This window comes from Phaethon aethereus (genome assembly GCF_964289735.1).
Source record: "Phaethon aethereus genome assembly, chromosome: 2".
NCBI lineage: Eukaryota > Metazoa > Chordata > Aves > Phaethontiformes > Phaethontidae > Phaethon > Phaethon aethereus.
This window is the reverse complement of record NC_138582.1, coordinates 85,235,557-85,260,650: the sequence shown is the minus strand read 5'-3', so window position 1 is coordinate 85,260,650 and position 25,094 is coordinate 85,235,557.

Below are 25,094 nucleotides of genomic sequence, written 5' to 3'. Positions count from 1 at the left end.
ATCTTAGATTTCACACTTCAGCCATTAACTCACCTCAGTTGTGCCACCAGACCAACACGGGTGTTACTAAGAAAAGCTTTGTCTAATATATTTTCTGTAGATGGTAATAGTGAGACTCTGGATGACAACTCTATTCTGTTACCTGCTGTGCAGCAAACTGAACTAGTTTATGTGCCGCTTGCCTTTTGCGAGACAGAACAACTTTGTCAATGCACACACCAACCCCACCACTAAAATCTGTACTCTATCTTGTCTTCTGTGATTAGTTATTTAAAAATATGACTGGATAAAATTATCCAGACTCAACTGCGCCTGCTTCAACAAACCATTATTTCACATTCCTTCCAAAATATTTTATTTACTGTTAAGCATCGGGAACATAATTGCTGTATGCCCTTTCATGCAGGTCAGAGCTACCTTTGATTTTTAATTGAAAGGCTATCATGCAAAATAATCCAAGAAAGCTCTATTCTGTAGGGGAAAAACCCCCTAAGCTGCAGTAATTACATAACTACATAAAAATTTACATACCACTTTTTGCACTTTTCATTGTTCCTTATTACTGTGTATCACAACAAAAATAGAAATCCCATATTTATATTCAAGGTGTTTGCTAAATATATAAAAAGCCTCCCCAGTCAAAGTGCACATTACCAGCTGGTGAAGGACTAAGTGCAAAACAGCTTCTAAAATAGAAAATCTTTGAAAAGCTAGTGGTAGAGCCTCAAAAGGAGATTTTATCCATTTTAAGGAGGTAAGTAAGAAATACTTGGGCCTTAAAAACCTTTAATTCTGATTTGATACAGTGGTTGAAATCAGATTCTAATATCCTTAAAAATGATTGTCTGTTATACAAAAAAGTTCTGACTGTTGTAGTGAACATACAAGAAATATTTTAGGAAAGTGGCAAAACAGATCATATTCTGCAAGCATCAGTTCTTTCCTGATATGTCTAAACTTTTTAACTGAGTTTCTTGGTCATTTCATAAGATCTACAAAAGTATAAGCCCACACAGAGAAACAGACAAAACTGCTAACTCTTCTAGGCTCTCCAGTTTCTCTGAACAAGAATTTTAATTCTGAAGACTAAGAAAAACCCATCTTAAAGTAAGTTTTCATTGAACAACCAAAACAAAGAACTAATTGTATTAGAATCAGAAACTAGCTCCGAGCAACCTGTATTTTCAAGGCTAGTTTTACAAAAATTACCTATGTCATCAGACAGAAAGCTGTTGAAAAACTGTGGTTTTGATAAATATAGTTTTTCAGAAATTAAATTTCAGATACTAAAATTAGTTGCTTATTTTAGACTCATGGAATTCCTTAACTTTTGGCAAATCATTATTGAACACTTAAGATTCACACAGCACTTTTTCCTTCCAAAGTAGTCTTGGCAACTTGAATTGCCTACATATATAAAAAAGGTGTTATTGGCTTCCAATCCTGAATACAAACCACAAAGTAATAAACGCTCCTGATTTTTCTAAAAAATACTCAGTTTATCTACTACTTCTGCCTGACATACTGCTAAGTTTGTAGTGCCAACAGTAGTAACTGTCATTTCAACACTCAAATACATCAACAAGAGGAAGTGAAGTTTTAAACACTATCTCGGGGGAGGCAAGGGAGGGGAAGAAGATATTGATGATTGAGATCAAAGTTCACATTCAAAGTAATGTTGAAGGCAGGTCCCAAACTACAAAGAAAGTATTGTAGATGCTCACATTGAAATACATCAAGAGTTTTAATCAAGTGTTTGAACATTGCATTATGCGATTATACCTGTTATTTATACTGATAACAAATGGCCGCCAACCTCTCCTTTTTCTTCTGTCTCCATGCTATGTGTAAAGACTGCAGCAGAAGTATTTTACCAAATATCTGATGGTTTTGGCCATAAATTTGCTAAAGCTAAAAATCTGATCAAGAATCACTTTTTTTTTTTCCTTCTTCCTCTTTGGTGATGCTTCAATTAATTAGGATCAGATTTTACTGAAATTATCTAGTTTAGGCATAATCTTAAAGATCCTCATAAAAAACTTCCCAGCACAGCCCACGAAGAAGAATAGATGTCATGACAGATTGAAGGAGACCTGCTTACAACCTACCTTACAAATACAAGCATCCTTGCATCTAAGTCATCAAAACTGAATTTTGAGTAATGAAAAAAAAAAATAATGAGATATCTGGACTGTTTTGAAATAAAGTCTCACAGAAGGTGATCTAAGACAAATGGGGCTGCAATTTACGATCAGAGTAGGCCTGTGGGGCTTGGCAGGATTCTCCCACTTAAGCCTTTCCATGTTGTGAATGATACATTGGTTTTGCTGAAGAATTCAAACTTGATCCTTCCACTTGATCAGTTGTTCAGAACTTAATTGAAGTTCTGCCAAAAACTGAAATGCCACCAGAGGCCTGTTTAGGGCATCCAGACAGGTTGCTAGATAATCTCACCTAGGCTCCCCTTCCCAAAAAATGTTGGGCCAGATGATCATTTGATCCTTCCAACCTGGGATATTCCATGATTTTATGAAATCTGGAATTATTTTCAGTAAGAAAATGACTGGGTCCTGCTGTTATTGCATGCTGCTTACATTAACAAGTGCCTGAATCATTGTGGATCATTAAGAGGATTTACAGACTTTTTAAAAGGTGACTATATGAGTTTTTCCACAGTTTCTCAGGTGTTCTGTAATTTGCTTTGATGGTATTTATAGAACCAGTAGGACAATAGAAGCTTGAAAGCAAAACTGTACAGTTTAATCTGCAGCTATTTCTATATTAAATACTTATAAAAAACAATGAAATGTAGAATGTTATAAGTAAATAGCAACTCCAGCACACATAGACTATATTAACTCCATCTTAGTCTGCTCCCTCATCAACACACTAAGACACAAAAAAAATTTAACAGCTACCACCATATTTCAACTTCTTTAAAAGTCAGTAGCCTGCAGAATATTGTACAGTGGAGTCATCATTAGCGGGGGACATTTTTCAACAGAGCTCTTCACTTTTCAAATCTTTTTTGCTATTCTTGGCCTTCGCTTTTATTTGCCACGCTGGTTGGGCTGCCAGCAGCCCCAGTCACGCTGCCCGTACAAGAACAGTGATTCTATCCTTTAGCACACATTTTGTTTCTCTACTGAAAACAATTTCAGATTTTTTGTTATACTGGTACAGTAGCGGGCCACACCATGTCATGACAAATGGTTTAATGCTCTACCAAATACTGAAGAAATTTTGTTGCCCTTCTAGGTCTCTCTCCAGTGGAAATTCAGGGCTACTCTGTGCCCCCGTCACTATCACATACCAAAGGGACTTGTCCTTTCCCTCTGCATAAAACTTCAGACTTGTAAGTCTTTTAGGGCTATGTCACATTCAGCCCCAGTTCTAATGTGAGGGGTGGCTTCAATGCCAAACTGTCAGTGCTATGGATATACCAGTTCAAATCTTCCAGCTACACATCCTCAGCAGGCAAAGTCAACTAATCAGATCAGGGTATCAGAGTCTACAATATATATGTAAAAAAACTTCGCTTATTCATCATTGCAAAAAAGAAGGGTCAGAAGGCTGCCTGTAAGCAGGCTTGCTGTAGTAACAGCCTCAGCAAGGAAGAAAAAAAAGTTAATATAAAGTCTATGTAGGCACAAAAATAAGCTAAAAATTAAAATATACAGGCTGCTAAGCAAAAAACTTTTCTAAATATCTGGAAAGTAAAAAAAGCAGAGATGATACCTACAGTTACAAAAAAGGGAATGGGAAAAATAAACCAATAACCTGAATAGTTTGTTACAAGCATGTATTTTTATGTTCTCTGCATGCCAAAACAGGTTCATGCCTACAGTTTCAGCAGACTGGAGTTAATCCATCACTTTTTTTTTTTAATACTAAGAGATAGTAACCTTGATATTTCCATATTCCATTTTAAAATGAGGTCCAGAAGACAGTCACAACTTGAACTCAGATAACAAATATTGAAAGAGTAGATGCTAGGGTAGCATGAATAGCAGGTGGCCATGGAGTAGGTGAGTCTTCATTTGCATTGAAAGATGTATAAAAGTAAACAGAGATTTAAATAATTTATCCTAACCAGTACTAGAAATAGCAAGTGACTTTGGAAAACATATTGAGTATGACAAGAAAAGTATGGTATTTTTTCTCAACAGAGACACTTCTGTGTTTCAAAGGACAGAACTCTGAAAGCTGTAAGAATGGTGTGAGGTAGAGGCTTGTGCAGGAGGAGACAAATCACTAGAGATTAGAGGAACTATTTCTGACAAGGTTGCCAGTGAAATGGGTCTGGAAGAATGGAAAAGGAATACCTAGAGCCTTCAAGAGGGTGCAGCTTCGCTCATACTTTTACAATACAAAAAGCTATATTCCAAGACCTTTTCTATATTTTAATGCTTCACATGGCAAAAATAGCTTATCTACTATTTGTTTCTGTTCTCAGCAAATCCTATTCTGAAATCACAAGGACAACAGCAACAAGTTTTCCAGGAATTTCTGTAAGGCCTTTTGACATGGTTCCCCACAACATCCTTCTCTAAATTGGAGAGAGATGGATTTGATGGGTGGATGAGGAATTGATTGGATGGTTGCATCCAGAGGGTACTGGTCAAAGCCTCAATGTCCAGACGGAGATCAATGATCAGCTGTGTCTCTCGGGGGCCTGTATTGGGACCAGTACTCTTTAATATCTTCATCAATGACATAGTGGGATCAAGTGCATCCTCAGCAAGTTTGCAGAAGGCACCAAGTTGAATGGTGTGGTTGACACGCCTGAGGGACGGGATGCTGTCCAGAGAGACACGGACAAGCTCAAGGAATGCACCCATGTGAACCTCATGAGGTTCAACAAGGCCAAGTGCAGGGTCCTGCACCTGGATTGGGGCAACCCCTGGTATCAGTACAGACTGGGGGATGAAGAGATTGAGAGCAGCCATGCCAAGAAGGACTTGGGGGTACTGGTGGATGAAAAGCTGGACATGAACCAGTAATGTGTGCTTGCAGCCCAGAAAGCCAGCCATATCCTGGTCTGCATCCAAAGAAGCATGGCTAGCAGGTTGAGGGAGCTGATTCTGCCCCTCTGCTCCACTCTGGTGAGACCCCAGCTGGAGTACTGTGTCCAGCTCTGGAGCCCTCAGCACAGGAAAGACATGGAACTGTTGGAGTGGGTCCAGAGAAGGGCCACAGAAATGAGTAGAGGGATGGAACACCTCTCCTATGAGGACAAGCTGAGAAAGTTGGGGTTGTTGAGCCTGAAGAAAAGGCTCTGGTGAGTCCTTGTTGCAGCCTTCCAATACTTAAAGGGGGCTTACAAGAAAGATGAGGACAGACTTTTCAGCAGGGCCCGTAGCCCTGATAGGACAAGGGGTAATGGTTTTAAACTAGAAGAGGGTAGATTTAGACCAGATACAAGGAAGAAATTTTTCACAACGAAGGTGGTGGAACACTGGCACATATTGCCCAGAAAGGTGGTAGATGCTCCATCCCTGGGAACATTCAAAGTCAGGTTGGACGGGGCTCTGAACCATCACCTGCTCTAGTTGAAGATGTCCCTGCTCATTGCAGGGGGCTGGACTAGATGACCTTTAAAGGTCTCTTCCAACCTAAAGTATTCTATTATTCTGTGATCATGATTCTATGTTTTGAAGAAATGCATGGAACCATCTGGTCTATGCTAAGCACCAGCATCTGGCACCAGGTGCAAGTACTTTAGTCCTTGTGCATATCTAATTTACCATTCTGCTCCAGGCCTCCATTCTCTAACGATCAGTAATAGACTGTTCTTGGTCCCCATAATTAAATAAAAGCTCTCCCCAAATAGATAGGACAGGATCTACCATTCGAGGCTGTTGCCATGACATACCATGCATGGAGTCAAGTGCTTTTTGATTTGTTTTGGTTTGACTTCTTTGAGGGGGGGTTGCTTTGTTTTTGGGTTTGTGTGTTGGGTTTTTTTTAATTGCTATTGGCATAAGCATCCCATCACCCACCCTAAGGAAAGCAAGTAATTTTTTTTTCTTTTTCTGATTACATCTGTGATAACACTTTTCCTAGTCTATACACCAACTTATGATGTTGACATAGGTTTTCTCATTTTAAGACTAGATTTACTCCACTGAAATATGGTAACTTTTTAATTGATTTGACTAAGCTCAAAATTCCTTCGATTTCAACACTACAGCAGTATGCTACTATCTTGATCTGTTTTTGTAAAATCAAAGTTAAAGGATTTTAGAGGAAGCTCCACAGGATGTATGATTTACTAACACATTTGCCAGTGCTTCCTTCTCTACTGCATTACCTGAGAGACCTCATTTCTCCTTGTACAGCAAAATGGATAATTCTTAAATGGTGGTTTACTCTGAGCTCCCTTGATACTATAGAAAAGCTAACGGCAGTAATTTCTCCAAGGTCCACTAGACTAGAAAGTGTGCTTTCCCTTCAGTCCTTTGTGCCTAACTTGTTTTAAACTCACTGCTTTTGTTTTAGATATTAGCCTAAGGATGACATGTCTGCTTGCTGAGAAATCTAGTAAAGGAGGTTTGGCGAGAAAGATTCTGGTTATGTAAGGCTTCAGAGAATGAATACCATCTTTTGATTACGCAAAAGTTGGCAGTAACATTCCACCTGCTCTTCTTCAAAGCCTGGCTAGCTCATTCCAAATACCAGAATTTTGGATGAAATTATGAACCGAGAAACAAAATTCTCTGCACATAATTAGTACTCTTATCAGCAGTTCTTCACAACATAAGTAAAGAAGACTCCTTTAGGATTACACTTGCTCCTTGATTCAGGTTGGAAGGGAAATGAATAAGACCCTCGGTGACTGAGAATTGAAGAAAAGTAAGAAACGTGGAATGAGAAAGTTCCCCCTCTTCCATGGCCTCATCTCCCAAATGTGAGAAGTTGATTTCAAATATGTTGAGAGTTTCAAATGCTCAGACCAACAGCAATTGTAACCATTCCCAGATTTGCCACTGTTTTATGTCTGTCATTAAAATATGCCCTGCTCAGTATCTTAAAAGCAAAAAACCACACCTCACAGACTGCTTCCAGACAATGCCTAATGCTTATTCTGGGGAGAAAGGGAAACAGCATATAACAGAATCTGTGGCACTTGTGCAGGTTCTGTAGAGTATCTCCAGGAAGAGTATCTCCAGGAAAAGTTTATATGTGCATTATAAACTCCTTCACTGTACAAAACACTACAGAGGATCAAGAGAATAGTTTCAAGTACTTCCGTAAAAGCCTGGGTTGTCAAGTTGGCATCTTCTCCTTATTCCCCAAAACTGAGTCTCAATTGCCTTTTTTTTTTTTTGTCTGTGAAGATAAATTATAAACTCATGTTTATATTACAGGAAAAGTATAAGCATTTTGTATTACAGAAACAACTAAAAACAGGACAATATAATAAAATTTGCTTGGTAGCATTACCAATCAAAGCTGCTAGAAGCTCATTATCCTGAAGATTCCAAGCACAGCAGCAACCACGGTATTTTGCCCTTTAATGACTTCCACTTTTTGAAATAGCTGTATGAAGAATCCATTAACCTACCCACGCTGCAGGGAGGTATTACTGTCGACACTGTGCCATTAAGGGAACTGAATCTGTTCAAGTAATTCACCCCAAATCACATCAGATGTTTAACAAAACCAAGATGAGAGGAAGACAGATCCAACTCCTGATCCTCTCAAAGTTTTAATTCTCCAAACAAATTGAAACACTCACTCAGTCTATGCACTGATCATTTCCCACCTGTTTTAATACAGGCAATTCTAGAATAGAAGACAACTACAGCAGAGCTACAGTGGAGAAAAACATGCTTTTGAAATTTAATAAATGTAATCAGGAAGAAAGTAATAAATGAAAGCTGGACAATAACCTTTCTACCCATGCTGGCTGGAAGTACCATATCATCATCAATAGCTGTATCTGGGATGAATCTCAATTTCAGTGCAACCACAATTATATGATTAATTTAGTTTCCAGATTTGCAACCTGTTCTTAAGCACTGAAGTGAGAACCTAAATATGCAATATTCAATAAATCTGTGAAACTGTGGTGTGAGTGGCTATAGTCAATTGAAGTGCATTAAACTTGTGGCAATCACATGATGCTGTTTAAGGTACTGGTCACTAATTACTATTTGAGAACCATTTGGCTCACACTATACAGTATTTTGAATTCTCTGCTTGGAGAGAATGAACTCGAGGAAAAATATTGAAAATAGCAGGATACTGAGTTTCACTGAAGAGCCTGATCTAAACCTGCAAAGCCTTTTATTTAGAACATGAATCTATATTTCATAGCTGATCCGCAAGTTTTATGTCTAGATTTTTTATGTCCCCATGCAACTTTGTCTAAAAATAAGGTAAGTACAGTTGGGCTAGCATTATTGTCTGTAAGGTCAGGTTAGAAATAATCTAGGCTTTATTTTCTCAACTAAGCTGTTTTTAACATATTCTAGACTGAAGTATGAGAAAGTAAGACAAGATCACACATACAAAGAATTAAGATGATGCAAAGAAATGCAAAATGGGACAGAGACCACACAATATATACAACATAACACCATCCATATGCTGAAGTTTTTGTAGGAGCAAGCACTTCTTTAAAAAAGCTATTCCATTCTTTTAACGGAACCATTAAAAATGAAATCAGGAAGCTGGGTTCTTCCCACTAAGCTGTGATAATTCCTTGTAATATACAGAAAATTTAATTCAGTCTGTACTTGCATCCAACTCAGGAAGCTGTTGATAGTTCCTTTTGTGGTTTCCCTAATAGATATCAGATGAAATTTAGGGACAGGAATTGATTTTTCAGGCTTAGTGCCAATCTCCCCGCTGACCGGGTTTGGGGTTTATTTAGCAACTTCAGCCTATTTCCAAAGTGTAGAAATTGGGCTGACAGTTTAGCTTTAGAAATATCACGCAGAACATTTGTCAACAACTGTCCACAAGTGTATGATTTTCTACTATGAAGTGTATAATTTGAAGAACTTGTGATGCTTTTGAAAGGTTACACTGTGGTGGTCAGTCAGTGTAATATTAAACTTACCTTGTCCTACTTCTTCTATATTTAATAGAACAGACTGAATTTTTATACAGGCCTTCTCTCTTCCAAAGCAAAGCTATTGGTGTTATTTCTCCTCTATTTCTTTCCTGAAAAGCAGTAACAAAAGCCAGAACAAAAGGCTCATAATATAAATTGTAACATGAAAAGAATATTTAACAGATAGAACTTCAGAAGAAAAAAATTACTAGGTTTGGGAATAGATTATTACTACAGCACGCACATCTTTCCTGTACGTGTTTATTTGTGCATATGTGAAATGAAGTTCCATCTGAAGGACAGGAAGGAAGGAGAAACTTAACCATGTTCATTCTCAGTTAACCCTCACACTTTAAAACACCAAGGATCTTCAATAACTTAACACCTTTGGACTACCCAGTACCTACTCCAGGCACTGATAACCTAATATGCAGTTACAACTTGCATTTCCACAGCAATCAAACACTTACATGGAAAGTACTTTTTCTTCACTCAGTCATAAAGCATGCAAAGGGAATGCAGTTCTTACATATGTTGCATCTTAAGAAATTAAATTACTATAAACGGTATTGATTTTAGCAACATTAATTTCACGTATCGAAACCACCTAGGATTGTATATAAAAAAGATTCTAAAGCAGCAGACCTATGTTAAAGCTTCATTCATTTCTTAGTCTAACATTGTTTTACGAGTAATTTAGCTTTTTATACCTTAATTTTTTTTAATGCAACAATTTCCCTTTTACACCAGAAACTACCTGCTTACACTGAGATTTTAATGAGCTTGGAGGATATGCACAGGAGAAGTGGAGGGGAAAACGAACATAAAGTAGAGCAGAAAGGTGTCAACATTTATTTTATAATCAACTGCAAGTACATTCAAATTATTTACAGAAAGGACAGTTTCACATCATTTCCAGCCTATTCAGATGAAGAAGAATTTATTAGTAATAAAGCTAAAAGATACACTTCGGGCATTCAGAAACATCGAAGTTTCCTTTACCAGAGACACTAAGTAGGGTAAGACATGTAGGGAGAATTGAAGTTACACTAAATGAAGTGATACTATTAGGAAAAATAAGGACAAAATTTGGGGCACTCAACCCTTCAGATATTAAAGGAGAAAAGCCAACTTCAACTTGTATATAGATTTGGAGCAATTGCTCATGATTAACAATTATACCATTAGATACACCCAAGAATTCATCTGTTTTTCTAACAGTATCGGTTGGCCGTTCTGCAAGCCATGCTACAACCTGAGACCACAACAGTTAAAGTGATACTATTCAAGCATTACTGATGCACTTTTTCTCACTGGAATTTGTAACTGTTGGGGAAACCGTGATGAGTCTAGTTTTAGTTCTAGAGGTGGTCTCGGCTTTCTTGGTGATGCTTAAGTCCCCTGAGCCAAGAAATATACAGTAGAGAGAGAAAGAACAGCTATCTCATTTTGAGAGGCCCAACTATCCAAAGAAAACTTGGGAAGCTTTTTGGTGATGTGGATTTGTTTAAGTCATATCTCATGTCACACTGAAAATTCATTCTTAGAAAGTGCCAGCTGTCTGCTCTGCACTAAAAATATGTGATACAGTCAGGCTTTTCACTGGATAACATTTACATTAGATCTTTGATTGCTCCCTCTATGCTTAATTTGGTCAATAATATTTGGCATTTTTAAAATTAATACCATTTCTGTATATCTGACTCCATAATTAATTGTCAGCATTTTTAATTCACAGAATCACAGAATCATTAAGGTTGGAAAAGACCTCTAAGATCATCAAGTCCAACCATCAACCCAACACCACCATGTCCACTAAACCATGTCCTGAACTGCCACATTCACACACTTTTTGAACGCTTCCAGTGATGGTGACTCCACCACCTCCCTGGGCAGCCTGTTCCAATGCCTGACCACTCTCTCAGTGAAGAAATTTTTCCTAATATCTAATCTAAACTGCCCCTGTCATAACTTGAGGCCATTTCCTCTTGTCCTATCACTGGTTATTTGGGAGAAGAGAGCAACACCCACCTCACCACAACCCCCTTTCAGGTAGTTGTAGAGAGCGATGAGGTCTCCCCTCAGCCTCCTCTTCTCCAGACTAAACAACCCCAGTTCCCTCAGCCGCTCCTCACAAGACTTGTGCTCCAGACCCCTCACCAGCTTTGTTGCCCTTCTCTGGACACGCTCCAGCACCTCAATGTCCTTCTTGTATTGAGGGGTCCAACACTGAACACAGGATTTGAGGTGCAGCCTCAAGAGGGGCACAATCACTTCCCTACTCCTGCTGGCCACACTATTTCTGATTCCTGTAATTAATTGATTATATTATCTGTTTATGAGCTTAACTTATTCACTTCATTCATAATTTTCTACTTTAAAAGTTTGATACATTGCTCTTCTGCATCACTATTTCATCATTCAAACAGTTTTAGATATTATTGATCGTTTCCCAGAAGACTTGATTACTGTACCACTGCCAGCTACTAACTTTTCATTCCTGCCATTACCTTAATTTAATTATATTACTCTCCATGGAACACTGTAATTCTTTCAAAATGGTATGAAATTTGTCCAAGCAAAATTGCTAAGATGTTACCTGTGTATGCCCATATAGATACAATTTTATAATTTTTCATAATTTTCAATATAAAAAACATTACATTAGTTTTCTCTTTAAAGTGTGAGTTGTTTAGGTATTTGTGTTCTACTTTTCTGGAAAAGTTGCTGGTTGCACAGCAATGACAACTTAAACATGGAAGAATAAACTTTCTCCCTATAAGGTTATGACCAGGCTTGCAAATCTAGACTGTTATAGGGGAGACATTATACAGACTAGTGTGACAATGGCAGAGCTTATCTGTGTAGTCTAATAAGAAAAATGCAAGGTTATTTCATATAATACCTGCCACCTTCTTATGTTTCATTTAGTAAGGATACAGCTTTTGCAGTTCTTAGAGGACAAGACCTTTTTTTTAAATTATTACACAGCAACAAGGTGAGGAAAAATTCTGTGATAAAAAATTGTGATGGAAAACTTTTGTTGCTGTAAATAGAATAAAGGCAAATGACACCTGTAGGCAGCCCACCTACCCCTCAGAGCTTTACTGAGGTGTATCTAATTCAAGAGTCTAGTCAATCTTGCTTCTAAACTATGTGAAGAGAGTCACATTTCCAGAAGTACCAGGAAAGGAAAACCAGAATGCAACATGAAAAGTTTTTAAAAAATTCTGACTAGCTTTGCTAAAAGCATCTTCCTTGGCCTGGAGTAGAGTGAACTGTCTCATTTTTGAAATAGTTATGCTCTGACACATAAAAGGCATAATTCTTGTTAAGGAAGGATTCAAATTCTACTGAAAATATGCCTTCCTAAATCTTGCAGCTGCTACCCCATGTAAAATGGAGAATGCTCTTTCAGAAAAAATTAAGGAACTCCTTTATCCTACTAATGCTCATTCTGATTACTAGAGGCAAATTTTTATTTTTGCAGTTTGCTTTGAAAACTACTTTTACTTTGAAGAGACTCCTAACAAGCTTCTCTCTTGGTGCATATAGAGTAGTGAATGAAGCACAGATTTTTTTTTTTTTATTTGTAAAATATAATCAAGCTTGCAAACACTGTTTGTATGGCATGGGGATAAATACAAATAGTCTTATCCTCATTTGAGCTGACCTAATTTACTTAGTTTTAAAGAAGAGATTTTCATGTAGACACACATAAAAATACTAATACATCAGTGTTTAACATCATTGTGAAAACTATATGTAGCTGAAGGCATGCGTTTTGGGCCAGACCTTTGTTGTTCCTTCTGTTATGAGTTTTCTTCAAATTGTTGAATAAATTAACCTACACTGTTCATCTGAATTCCCTAAAAAGCAGCTAATACCATTTCCCCCCTTGTCTTCCCCCCCCCCCCCGCCCCCCTCTATCTTGCCTGGTTCACCTACACCTAATCTTCCATGTTTTTCTTCTTTATCAGTACACAAATTATTGCAGGACTTGAACTGTGATCATCTAAATATCACCTTTCTCTTATTCTACATACATAAAGCATAATGAGAACTCCAGCTCCCTGCAAACTCTTCATGGCTATAGCACTTCGCAGCTTTTTAAAAATGAATAGAATAACATATTAACTGCTTCTGTTTGCTGTTTTTGATCAACATTCTTAATTCTTTTGTATAGTCACTGATTACACTTTAAAGTGAAAGCTGTTAGAAGAATTTGAGACGACTCTCCATTATGTTAGGCAGCCATATAGATATATGAAAAATGTTACCACTTCTATTTGCCTTCAGAGATGTTAATTTCTAGTCACCTCAGTCAAGGAAATTAATAATGAACGGCATTTCTGCATGAACTGCAATAAACTCCCTACTTTTATTTCCAGTTTATAAGTAGTGTTCCAACAATACCAGAATCTCACCAGCAGCAATATTCAGTGGATTCTAAACCACAAAGTAATAAGAAAGGTAAATTACCAAAAAATATATGTTTTTCTTAGATAGAGGAAGTATAGTGCATAGTATAATCTGCTAATGCAGGAACTAGATTGTTTTAGAGAACACTTTTTCTTCAAAGCATTTTTAACATTCAGTATTCTAAATGTGAGATAGCTATTAAGCAATTTCACTATGTCCTTGAAAAATGTTTAATTTTGAATAAAATACTCTGATCTGGGGTACAAGTCAAAATCCACAGCTAAAAACTCAATAGATATCCATGTAGTGAGACTAACAGAATATTCAGTGTTGTAAATAGCACGTCTTCTCCAACCAGATCAGGCACAACTAGGTCTTTTAGGGAAACGGCACATGTGTTTTCATATTTTAAGTTGTTACAAATTGTTTCTGCCTTTGACTTTTAAAGTGGGGAAATGCAAACAAATTATTTGGCTTTGGAATGAGTTACAATGATTTTCTTTTTTTTGTTTGTTTTTGTTCATTTGTTTTGTTGAGTTTTGGTTTGTGGGGTTTTTGTTTTTTTTTTTTAGAGGCTAAAAAGATTCTTGTTTACTCCTTTCTTTAGCTAATAAAGAGTTCATATTTTCACAATGGGCTTATGGATAAATTTAGTGATGACTATATAAATAATCACTAGAGAAGTTATAAAGAGATTAACAACAAAATTATGCCTTTATTGTCACTATGACTATTTCTCAAAACATTGCAAGGTTTTCCATGGAATATCCTGTACTTGTCATCAATTTCATTACATTCCAATAGCAAAAAAACCCCAAACTCTAAAATCAATTTCACAGGAAGAAAAATGAAATCAATACAATAATTAAATCCACACTGGGAGACAGGAAATAAATGTGTTAGTCCAACAGCCTGAAAAATTTGCTTGAAGTAGTGCCTGAAATAAAACTTTTCTGTTCATGGTAAAATTGCAACCGAGACAGAGTTTCTCTTCAAACAATTTTTCTAGTCAAAACAGATATCTTTGGTGGTATCTGTAACCAATACTAAAACGTTGCTCGGAAGTCTCAGGCCCCCATTGTAAAAGATATGACTTTGAATCATAGCCAGCCTTTCACATTTGACTACATTAATCACATTTTGATAAAATGAAAAGGGAAAACGATACCCAAGAAGGATTCGGTCACACTATTATGAGTAGAAAATAAGTTAACTAGTAGAGCAGCGAAAGCGAAAAAAGCAAGAAGAAATGCAAAATATATTTTCCGGATACAGCACTTCCAAATTCTTCAAAACAAAAGCCTTTAGTTTTAAAATATTCTGTCCTTCTCCCACCAACAGATGTTGGTTTCACAAAAGTTTAAAGTAACTCCCAAAACACTCGGCGATGGTGGGGTGTCATCTGGTTGTTTGTTTAATACATCTACATTGTGTCATTTGTGTTGGGAGTTTTGCTAACAAAACCATTTAGAGGGTATTATGCATTTGCTCTTAAAACATTATTATGGTATGAAATTGTATACAGCACAAATATTTTATCTCACTGGAGGCCCATGTCAGCAGAGACATCAACAGTATCTGCTAACTGAGTCATAGTGAAAGCCATCTCTAAGAAACAATGGATTTAGAGCAGCAAGAAACCGCATTAACTTTTGCCTAAAAGAAAAAATTTGGTAACTCTTATCCACCCCTACAAGTTTACAGAAAAGACTTTATACAAGCTACTAAGAAGTAAGACAATTCTCCATTAGCTTCCTGCCAACTGAATTAACTAAACTTAATGTCATCATTGCTACTGAAACTAGAAGATAACGAGTTATATTAAGCAAGAATACACAGTCCTAATTTATGTGAAAAGTGAAAGCACATCCGAAGACCTTGTGGTCAGCAGTTACAAGTCCTTGTCAAGGCCACCAAAGCCATTTTGAGACACTTTTTTTCTCCTACTTCAGCTAAATTCCAATCTGAGAGATTAAATAGATTAGGTTTCAGGAAAACTTGCAGAGCATTCCTTAAAATAGTGATAAGACCAGGAAATTTAAACTTTAATAGCCCTTGTTACTTCCTCATTGCTAGTAGCAAAATTAATTTACTGTCAATAAAAAAAAAGAAATTAAAACCCACTTGTTTGTAGCCAAGAAATAGTGAATTTCTTAGAGGAAAGCCTGTTTTTGAAAAAACCTGCACATAATGAATGTAAAGCTGGGTGGTGCTCAGAGGTACCTGAACTTAGGCTCACAATTTTAAGTTTATGTCTTTTCATGTTATAGTGCAGCATTAACTAAGCCTTTATATTATTCCAGCATTTGCTACTGCATATAATTTTCTTCACAAACTTGTCTCCATAGGAGCTTTATCTAAGTGATAATCATCTAGAAGTTGATGATTATTACTTAATCTAGTAAAAAAGCTAGTTCCTTTGCTACACTCTTTAACGGCTCCTGAATCTCTTCCTGTTAGCAGGAAAGCCAAAAATATTCTGCTTCTACTTGATACTATGTTGTGCAAGACAGTGTATAAAATACTGAAGTAATTTCAAGCCCATACTATTGGTATCATTGTTTTGCTATTAGGGGTATTTTCTAAGGTTACAGGGTTTCTTGTCTTTTTAGTTATGATCTTATAAATGACAAATATTTTTAGAATTATGTGGCATTATAGTTAAAAATGCCAAATAAGTATCCTGAATTCTATGCAGTTACTAACTCAGGTATATAACAATCACTTAGTGATCTGCCACTGTCTGAAGAAACAGTGAAAATATGACAGAAAGTCATATTTCTAAAAATAAACACATATAAATATCACATAGCATACTTGGTTGAACCCACCTCCATTCAGCTTAACGCAGTTGAAGAGTGAGACACCTGAAATAAATCTTCCTAAAACCACTCTGTGTTCAGTCTCTACACAAGGAAATTAAATCACAGCCTGGATTTTGACTTTTGCGTTATGCTCATGGCCTTTCATGACACTTCTGCTGTAGAAAGTAGACAGATGCATAGAAAAAAAACCAAAACACTAGACAAATAACATGAACTTAAACTTTTGTTGATAACATTACCAAGAACTATTGAATCCATTGTTACTTTTCATTTAACCAGCTAGAATACATGGAAGGCAGAAGAGATCACCTCCTTCTGAAAGCATTGAAGGTCAAACAATAAGCAAACTACATCCCAAACCTTGCAAAGCAAGATTGATTGCTCCGAAATGTAACACATCATTCTTTGCAGGATAGATTTATTTTTTTACCTACCTCTTATGGAGCATGAGTGCTTCTACATGTCAATATAGGTAGTTTCCCCTCCCTCCACCTCCCATGGAGCAGGACTGCAATGCAAATTAATTAAACAGCAGTGCAGTTTAAGTATAAATGAACTGGAAAAAGCTGGTAGGACACAGTGAAGTACAAGAGAATAGGCACAATAATTAAAGGCTTATATATGTTAAGTATTGAAATAATTTTTTTTTAATAAATTACAGTCAAATCTTTCCCCTGGATGGACGCTGAGGAAGAGAGAGCTTAGCATTTTTATCTTCATAGTGCTCAGTAAGGAACTTGCATTCCAAATAAAACCAAAATTTAATGCAGCAGACAATCTGCCTTCAGTTATGTGGTTTCCTTTGAAGTCTTTATAGCAAGTTTCTAAGCAGCTGCAGTGTGCTACAGCTCAAAGGAAAGGAAAACCACTCATCCTATCAAAACTGATGTCTCTCAGACCACTGAATTCCTTAGTCTCATCAGTACAACTTATATCAAACTAACAGTAGATTTTCTTTTAAGGGAGAAGATTGTGGTTTAAGCAGCTCTCTGTTAAGAAGTTTGCAAGATTATCTGCCTGATAGCCAGGAACCTCTCTGTTGATTAGTAACAGTTGGGGAACAAATATTTTAGGAATTATTCTACTACAAGAAAAAAAAACTTTACTGAAAACACATCTGGACTGAAAATGTGTCATGTCTGTCTTCTTACTACATTCCTAGTTTTATTGAACGACTTAAAACATAATCTTCTCAAATTTTATGTCAATGTGAGCTGAGATTTCTGGATCTTAAAGACATTTCTTCTTCCAAGAAGGTTTCAGAACCTGCAGTTATCTTCATATCTATATGGCGGGCCTCTCTGAAGGAATAAAACAATCTTCCCTTTCTCTTTGCCCATTCACTTTAGCTAGCAGCCAGTGCACACTAGAAATTGGGCTGGTGATTCTGTAGGGTGTCCTTCCATCTCCACGTTATTATGAGGGTAGCAGTACTATTTCACACCTTGTGTACTCTAGTATTGCTGGAGGTAAAGATTTTCTCTCTTTTTAGGCTTGACACAAAACAGATATTCTGCCCTTTTACATCCCCCCCCCCCTTATTCTGCCCTTTTATATCCCCCCCCAGCTTTATCCCCCTTCCCAGGTTCTTCTCTTTTCTGGACATTTTATTTATCAGATAAAGCCCAAAATCATCCCTGGAGCATGCTACCTGCTCAGCTGCTTATAAAACAACAGATCAGAACAAAGGTGCTTATACAACTGTGCAGGACAAAGATATGTATTAAGGCTGCAGGTCTGACAACCTGTCTTGCATACAGTTTAGATTGATGAGGATAATCAACACAGAAGACAAGGCAGTAGTTCACAATGGTTCAAAGCAAAGTTGGCGGTGTTTTGAAAGTGTTGCAGTCTTAAAGAACAGGAAAAATGCCAATGAGGAAGAAATTAGTGTGTTGAACAGTATCCCACACAAGCAAGAAGAAAAGAGTATATTGTTCAGATCAACAGGTAGAGAACATACAGCCACAAAGTGAGGACTGCATTCAAGATTAACATCCAAGTCACACTGTTTAGCCATTAAAAAAAACCCCCAAAAAACCCCCCACAAACAAACATTCCACAGCTACTTGTTTTCTCTGAAGTGTAAAGATTAAAAAAAAGACAACCAACCCAAAACACCACAAAACTCCATAACACCCCCAAAACCACCCAAACACTTTGTTATGGAAGTTCTCGAAATAGCCTACTGGATATATTTCCAGACAACCTTCAGCAGACCAGACCTGTTTTTTTTTAACTTGACCTCAAAAGTGTTTAACATATCTTGCCTCTTTTACTCTATTTTATTTCTTTTATTATGGACTTTATGTCAGTGTAAATGTCTCTTGCAGGAACAGTTTCAGCAAACTGGATTTGTTTGCGTTTGGATAAGGAGGCTCCAAATATCCCATTCAGGCAGATTCTTGGCAAGGAAGGTCTCCCTTCCCCATCCCCATCCCGTCCCCTCCTGCCCCATCCCCAAGTTATACACAAATAAACAAGCTATAGGGTGTCCTTCAGAAATATGTGCCAGTGTAGCATTTTCTGTCCACCTGCAGGAATTACAAATCTCTTACAGTGATGATGGAGTTGGTAGCCCATATCCTTTTTCAGGGTTGAGTCCTATTTATAGGTTATATAGGTTTTTCAGCAAAACAATAAATCCATCAAAATTGATTTTTGATGGAAAAAAAAAGGTTTCATCCAACGAAACTTCTTCATCAAATCAACAAGACCTTGAACATGACTTATTTCCATCTTAAATGAACAGATATTAAATATCTGTTTTTAGATACACACAAATAGGCGTGTCTGATGTCATCATTTCAGCCCACATACAGGTAGAGTTTCCTGGCTTTGTTTTTTCCTTCATATATCTTACATACATACAGCCAACATATGTCTTCAAATACTCAAATAATCTACCACAGTGTCCCAAAAAAGCAGAATGGTCTACTGGAAAAATTCACTGGACTGGGCCCTAGGGACTAAGGCCTTACTTCTTAGTATATATCAGAAAAATCAGTCCATCTTCCCTCAGCCTCATTACTTCTCCAAAAGGAAGGGATTATAACTTCTAGAAGGTTTTGAGGTTAACAATTGAAAAATGCAGTACATTAACTAGCCAGGGCTAGCTACCTGTTCTTCTAGTCTCCAAAGCAGCCAAGTATTACTGAATCTTAGTATTTTCCTCCTCAAACTATACAAGCTTTTGCAGATATGGAGCACCCTAGTCATAGCCTCACAGGTTTAACATCTAGAATTTTTGCCCTCAAAGCAGGAGGGGAAAATAATTCCTTTGGTGACCATTTCTTTTGCTGAGGTCTTGAGCAAATTGATCAGTAAATAAGTGAACAAACACAGGTCTAATGCATTTCCTCCATGACAAAGACAGGAGTCCTTTAAGATCTGTATTTGTCTAATTTTTACTGTGACACGAGGGTGGGTGGTTTGTTATGGAGTTTTTCTGGTTGCTTTTAATGTCTCTCTAGGTCACCATTATTTGATGACCTTTGCTTAGAAAAGCAAATTAGAAGCTTCATGTCTACTTTTTGCTGAGACTTGATGACAAACCTTGCTGTGTGCACAGTAATTATTTCTCCTGTCAGACACCTTCAGGTTTGCACACAAGCAGCAGATTACATATCCAAGCAGTTCCAAAGACAGCTAATCAGTATATAATCCACTAAAAATAACGTATTTCATTTCAGGGAGAAGTGTTTAGAATCGGTTTTCTGAACTACAGCAACCATGTAAAGCCATTCTGTTTTACCAAAGCATCACTTTCTCCTAAGACGAATTCAGTAACATTGCCAGAGTAAGAATTGCACTGATTAAATGAACAATGTCTAGAAGTTAAAAACAGATTTTCTGAAGGCTTATATGGGCAAGAGTAACTTTTTTGTGTCAGAACTACTGCATGTAATTAACATAGATCACAGCTTCCCCTTTCACTTATCCAAAACGTGGGGCAGAAGTTGCTGCAGTACAGAGCTTCTGACCTTGACTACTGCTGATGAAACATAAAACTAATTTTTTACTTCCTTTTCCTTATTACATATTTCCTCACTTTAAGGTCTTTAGGTGCGGGATTTTACATAAATAGAAAAGATGCTATGAACAGAAACATTTGCTTCCTAGCAAAACAAAATAGTCACATGAAGTAATGAGTAGAGCTTAAACAGAATGACGACTCAAAAATCTTTAAGAGCAAAGTTTTCCTACGTTCAGCAAGAAGGCCACAGGAATTAAAGAACAACCAGAACAGAGTTTCATTCCTATAACATTTTTTGTCATGTCATGACCAAACATAACATTCAAGACTAGTGTTGAATCACAGAAGTATTATAACAACCATGTAAGCCATGGCTTCTACCTATTGTCAGCCAGAATCTGTTCTCTCCACTCAGAGTTTCTTTCCCTCATTTAATTCTGCCAGAAGAAAAAACAGCTTCACACAGTCACACACACAAATGCACCTATGATATATGAATGTCCTAATTAACCTCTTAATACTAATTCTTCCACTAGTACATTAGGTGACAACTAACATCCGGGTGAAAGGTGCTTCATTTAGGTTTTGTTGGTTTGTTACTATTTACAACGACACCATAAACAGGAAGCAAATGCTTCCTGGAAAATAATAACCTTAAGAATACTTAACCACCCATCCACTGTGAAGCAGCAACAAATACATCTAGCTCATCCATCCATCCTATGCAGTGCTACATAGTTTAGTGGCTTTTCCAGATTTTCTCACACTACTGAGATTGCAACAAGTCATCTCATCTAGTGAGATTAAGAGCTAAAGAGCTGCTACATTTTTGAACCTGCTCTAGCCATCTGCAGGTCCGTACCACTTTCCTTTAAGGGAAAGTATCACCTTGCTTTAAGTAAAGTTGACAGAATGGATTTCTACCATCTACAAATACACCTTAAGATAAATATTTCCCTGCAGTAACTACTATTAAGTGGCCACGTTTTTAGATAATATCAACAGATGTGTAGACCAACAAAATTCCCTATCACTATTTAGTGCTAAATGACCATATTTAATTGTATTTGATTACCTGCAAAAATAGTGTCCAGTTTGTTCACTACCAGTGCAAACACTTTACAATTAGACCTTCACTGTAGTTTTTATACAAAGACTAAGAGAGGTTTTATCTAAGTCAAAACGTTGAGAATTTTTCTGAAGCTATTTCAAGTTTCCTAGGAGTACAAGATGGATGGCAAATTTCATCACAAGCAAATCCCATTGACCTTACCTCTAGCTAAAAAAACATTTGAAAACAAACAAAACCCCACTGAAAACAGTCATCTTCTCACCAAGTTGTGGTAGAGGAGCTGAGTTCCAACTCTAACAAGGAAGGAAAGACAGACAAATGAAATATGAAAAGTACCATTCGAATTTGTGTTGCAAGATTTTATCCAAATATATATGCGACTTGTCTTCTTCCTTCTTAGTCCTACATGGACAAAAGTAATTCATGGTGTTCTAACATTTTTAAATTCATAGATTTTTAGAAGAGGTTTTTTGTTGTTTTGAAGTAAATTGGTTCAAAGTTTCTCAAATTACCACTGGCACTGAAGGCAATACCACCATCTTTTCTTCTATGCTAGCTTAGCCATGGGGAATATTGATTATATAGCAACTCTTCGGCAGATATATTAGTTTAGACATTCTCCCACACAGAATTTTTATCCCAATAACAATAAACCAGCAAGTCCACCACTGTGTGAACTTTGAGCACTTTTTGGAGAAACGAGTACATTTTTCATGTTCTCCTACAATAAAACAACACTGGTTACACGACATATCAGTCTTGCTGAGCCATAAAAATCCATACTTTATTCATTACTCTAATTTGTGGTTTAATAGGTACAAATGCTCGTTCTCCTCTTGTACTCCTCAGTGTGGACATGCACCAAGTGACATGATAATTTAGGTTTAGTTTGTACTGTAGAGGTGTTTAGAAATCTCAGTAAAATTCTACTTTCAAATTATAATTAATTCTGATCAGAATTGTAATAACGTTTTAGAGATTTGGGAAGAAACACACAAACCAGTCAGAATTTAGACCCCAGGCTAATCATCCAGCATTTCATGAACGGAACAATAACTCCAGATTAAATAACAAAGTGTTTTCATAGTCAAATGCGAGTAGAATAAAAAAGAACAATTATATTGAAGTTGTTAATCTTCATATATATATATATGAAAACATATATTTTATATATTTTTCAAGTAATATAAATCTATCTGAAAGTAATGTAAATCTATTGGAGAGTATTAAGTCAGTTAAGCAGTTTCCAAAGTTTGTTTCAACTGAATATGTTAGCACCCTGGCTGCTGGCAATTAATGAATTCTTTGGGTACCAGTATACTCTTTTGTATCAGTATGAATCTACCCAAGATAACTAAGTGAATCTCTCTTTAGAGTTAGCATTCACTTTCTGAAATGGAAACTTTACTTTTCATGAAGATTAATTATTATATCTGAAGTTCAAATTTCTTATATTAAGAGAAAGGATCAAAAGAAACATGTTCTAGCAATGTCTGGGACGAGTACAATATTATCCCATTTCCTAAAGGAGATGAAATATATCTCTCTTACCATGATGGTACTGCTTAAGACAGGTCCTGCTTTCATTTAAAGTTTATACCTCAGGGGGTAGTAGAACAACCACTCATGGTCATTTTCTGTTCAGCTGGCTGGGGTGGATGGGGTTTTGTCCATTATTATTATTCTTGTGAGTAAAAACTGACTCTCGCTTTTATGAAAAAGCTACTTGAAAAACTTTCACTTAAACTCAGGTTTATACTCAAAGAAATAGATGATATTTCCAAATTGGTCTAGTAATCAAAAACCAGTTCAAAAAGTGACATTCACTATTTTATCTGGTTTTTAAATAAGGAACATTATAGAAAAGGAAAATGCTTCTTGATTAACTTCAACTACTACTTTGTTTCTCTCTCATTCTCCCCTGCCTTCCTTTCCCAAAATCAGGGAAGTCAATTCTTTAGAACTACGCCTATTTTTCATTATATACGACATGTTAAAGAATATTCCAGAGACAGTCACAGTAGCCATCATGGATAATTCACATAGTATGCATTTAAAACTCAGATGTTACTCCCCAGAGTGACTGAGACACTGACCATATCATCATACGAATTTTGAGCATGAACTTTGGAAACGACAAGCATATAAGGCTTCTTTCTCTACCTTCACACACTTCTCCAGTATACATTTGCCATAAATGTCAGAAAATACCATGGTTTATAGACACAATTTTAACTCAGGAATTAGATTCCAAGCTATAGCTTGGAACGGCTTTATTGCCATTTAATTTGTTAAAGTGTTCTGCAATATTTACCTGGGAAATTAGTGAGATTTCACATTTTCAACTGTAACTGTATGTTAAAAGAACAGAGAAATAACTCTGATTCAGTGCCATAATTCTTTATTTTATTCAGAGAAGCTTATAAAGCATCTTTGACTGTTTCTCAAAGATTACTACAAGCTAACATGTGGCTGGGCTTGCTAGAGGTTACATGGGAGACATCAATAACATTCTCATGTCTCATGGCTTGATTAATTAAATAAAATAACTACATTAAGAAAAACATTTCAGAGATCTGTTACATTTCCTTTCTGTATAATTCATGTGTACAAGTGTTCGTTCTCCTAAGCCACTAAAATTTTTGGCCACCTGTCTATCTTGATAGAAAAGGGAGAAAAAAATATAAACATTTTCCTTCCCAATGCAAAGTGTTTTAGAAATTTCTGATACATGCTTTGTACTCAAACAGCAGATAACTGTACTATCAAGAAATATTTCAAAGTTGTCCCCAGCCACTAGGCTCCTTAAATTTCCCAAATAAGTGTGACACATTGTAACCTGCTCTTTTTAACGGCCTCAAGTGTTGGAGTCCCACATACATTCAGAAATCATAAAAAAATGTATAGACAGTTCATTTCCTTGCCATGAAACACAAGTGAAATTATTCACAAGACTTTCTTGAGTTTAAAATTACCTCTTACTGACAAACCCACATGAACTGCCAAAGGTTCTGAGACCATTTGAAAGCAATATAGAGGAAATTGCTTTAAGCAGCTTCACAGAGGAAAACAGAGGTTGGATGGAAAGTAGCAAACCAAAAAAACCTCACAAAAACTAATAGGAAAAAAACCCAAATGAAACCGTTCTTGAAGAGTTTAGGATAGTATGATATAGCATACTGTATCACAAGGTCATTTTACATAACTTTTCAGACATAGAACATCTTCATGTTTATTTTCCATTTCTGCAGGATTAGTTTCTCTATATTAATGAAAGACTTCTTGTGGTTTTTAGATACATGTCAAAGAATCTCCAAATGTTACTTTAATGAGTTTGGAGATAATAAGCTCAAACGTGTTGAACAAAGTGTCGGTAAAGAGTTACACATAGAAAGTTAGGCATCAGAAACTGGAAGTGTGCTGTGGGATCTTTTAATTTAAGACTATTAATTTAAATCCAACCAATTTCTATATGCATGGAAATTAAGAAGCTTCAGTTAGAATTCTACATTTGTAAAATGAGAAAACTCTTGCTAGATTCTTGTATGAATTACAGTATTACAATAGCATTTTTCACCGTTCTTTGAAGTCCCAGAAAACCTAAGCTTTTTAGAAACAGGTAAACGTATCTGGTCCCCTTTCTGTTTAAAAAAACCCCAACCAACTCCTTAAGGGGACTAACGTGGACTTTCATACTCAGCTTTCCTACAAAGCAAACATTTGCTGTGGTACCAT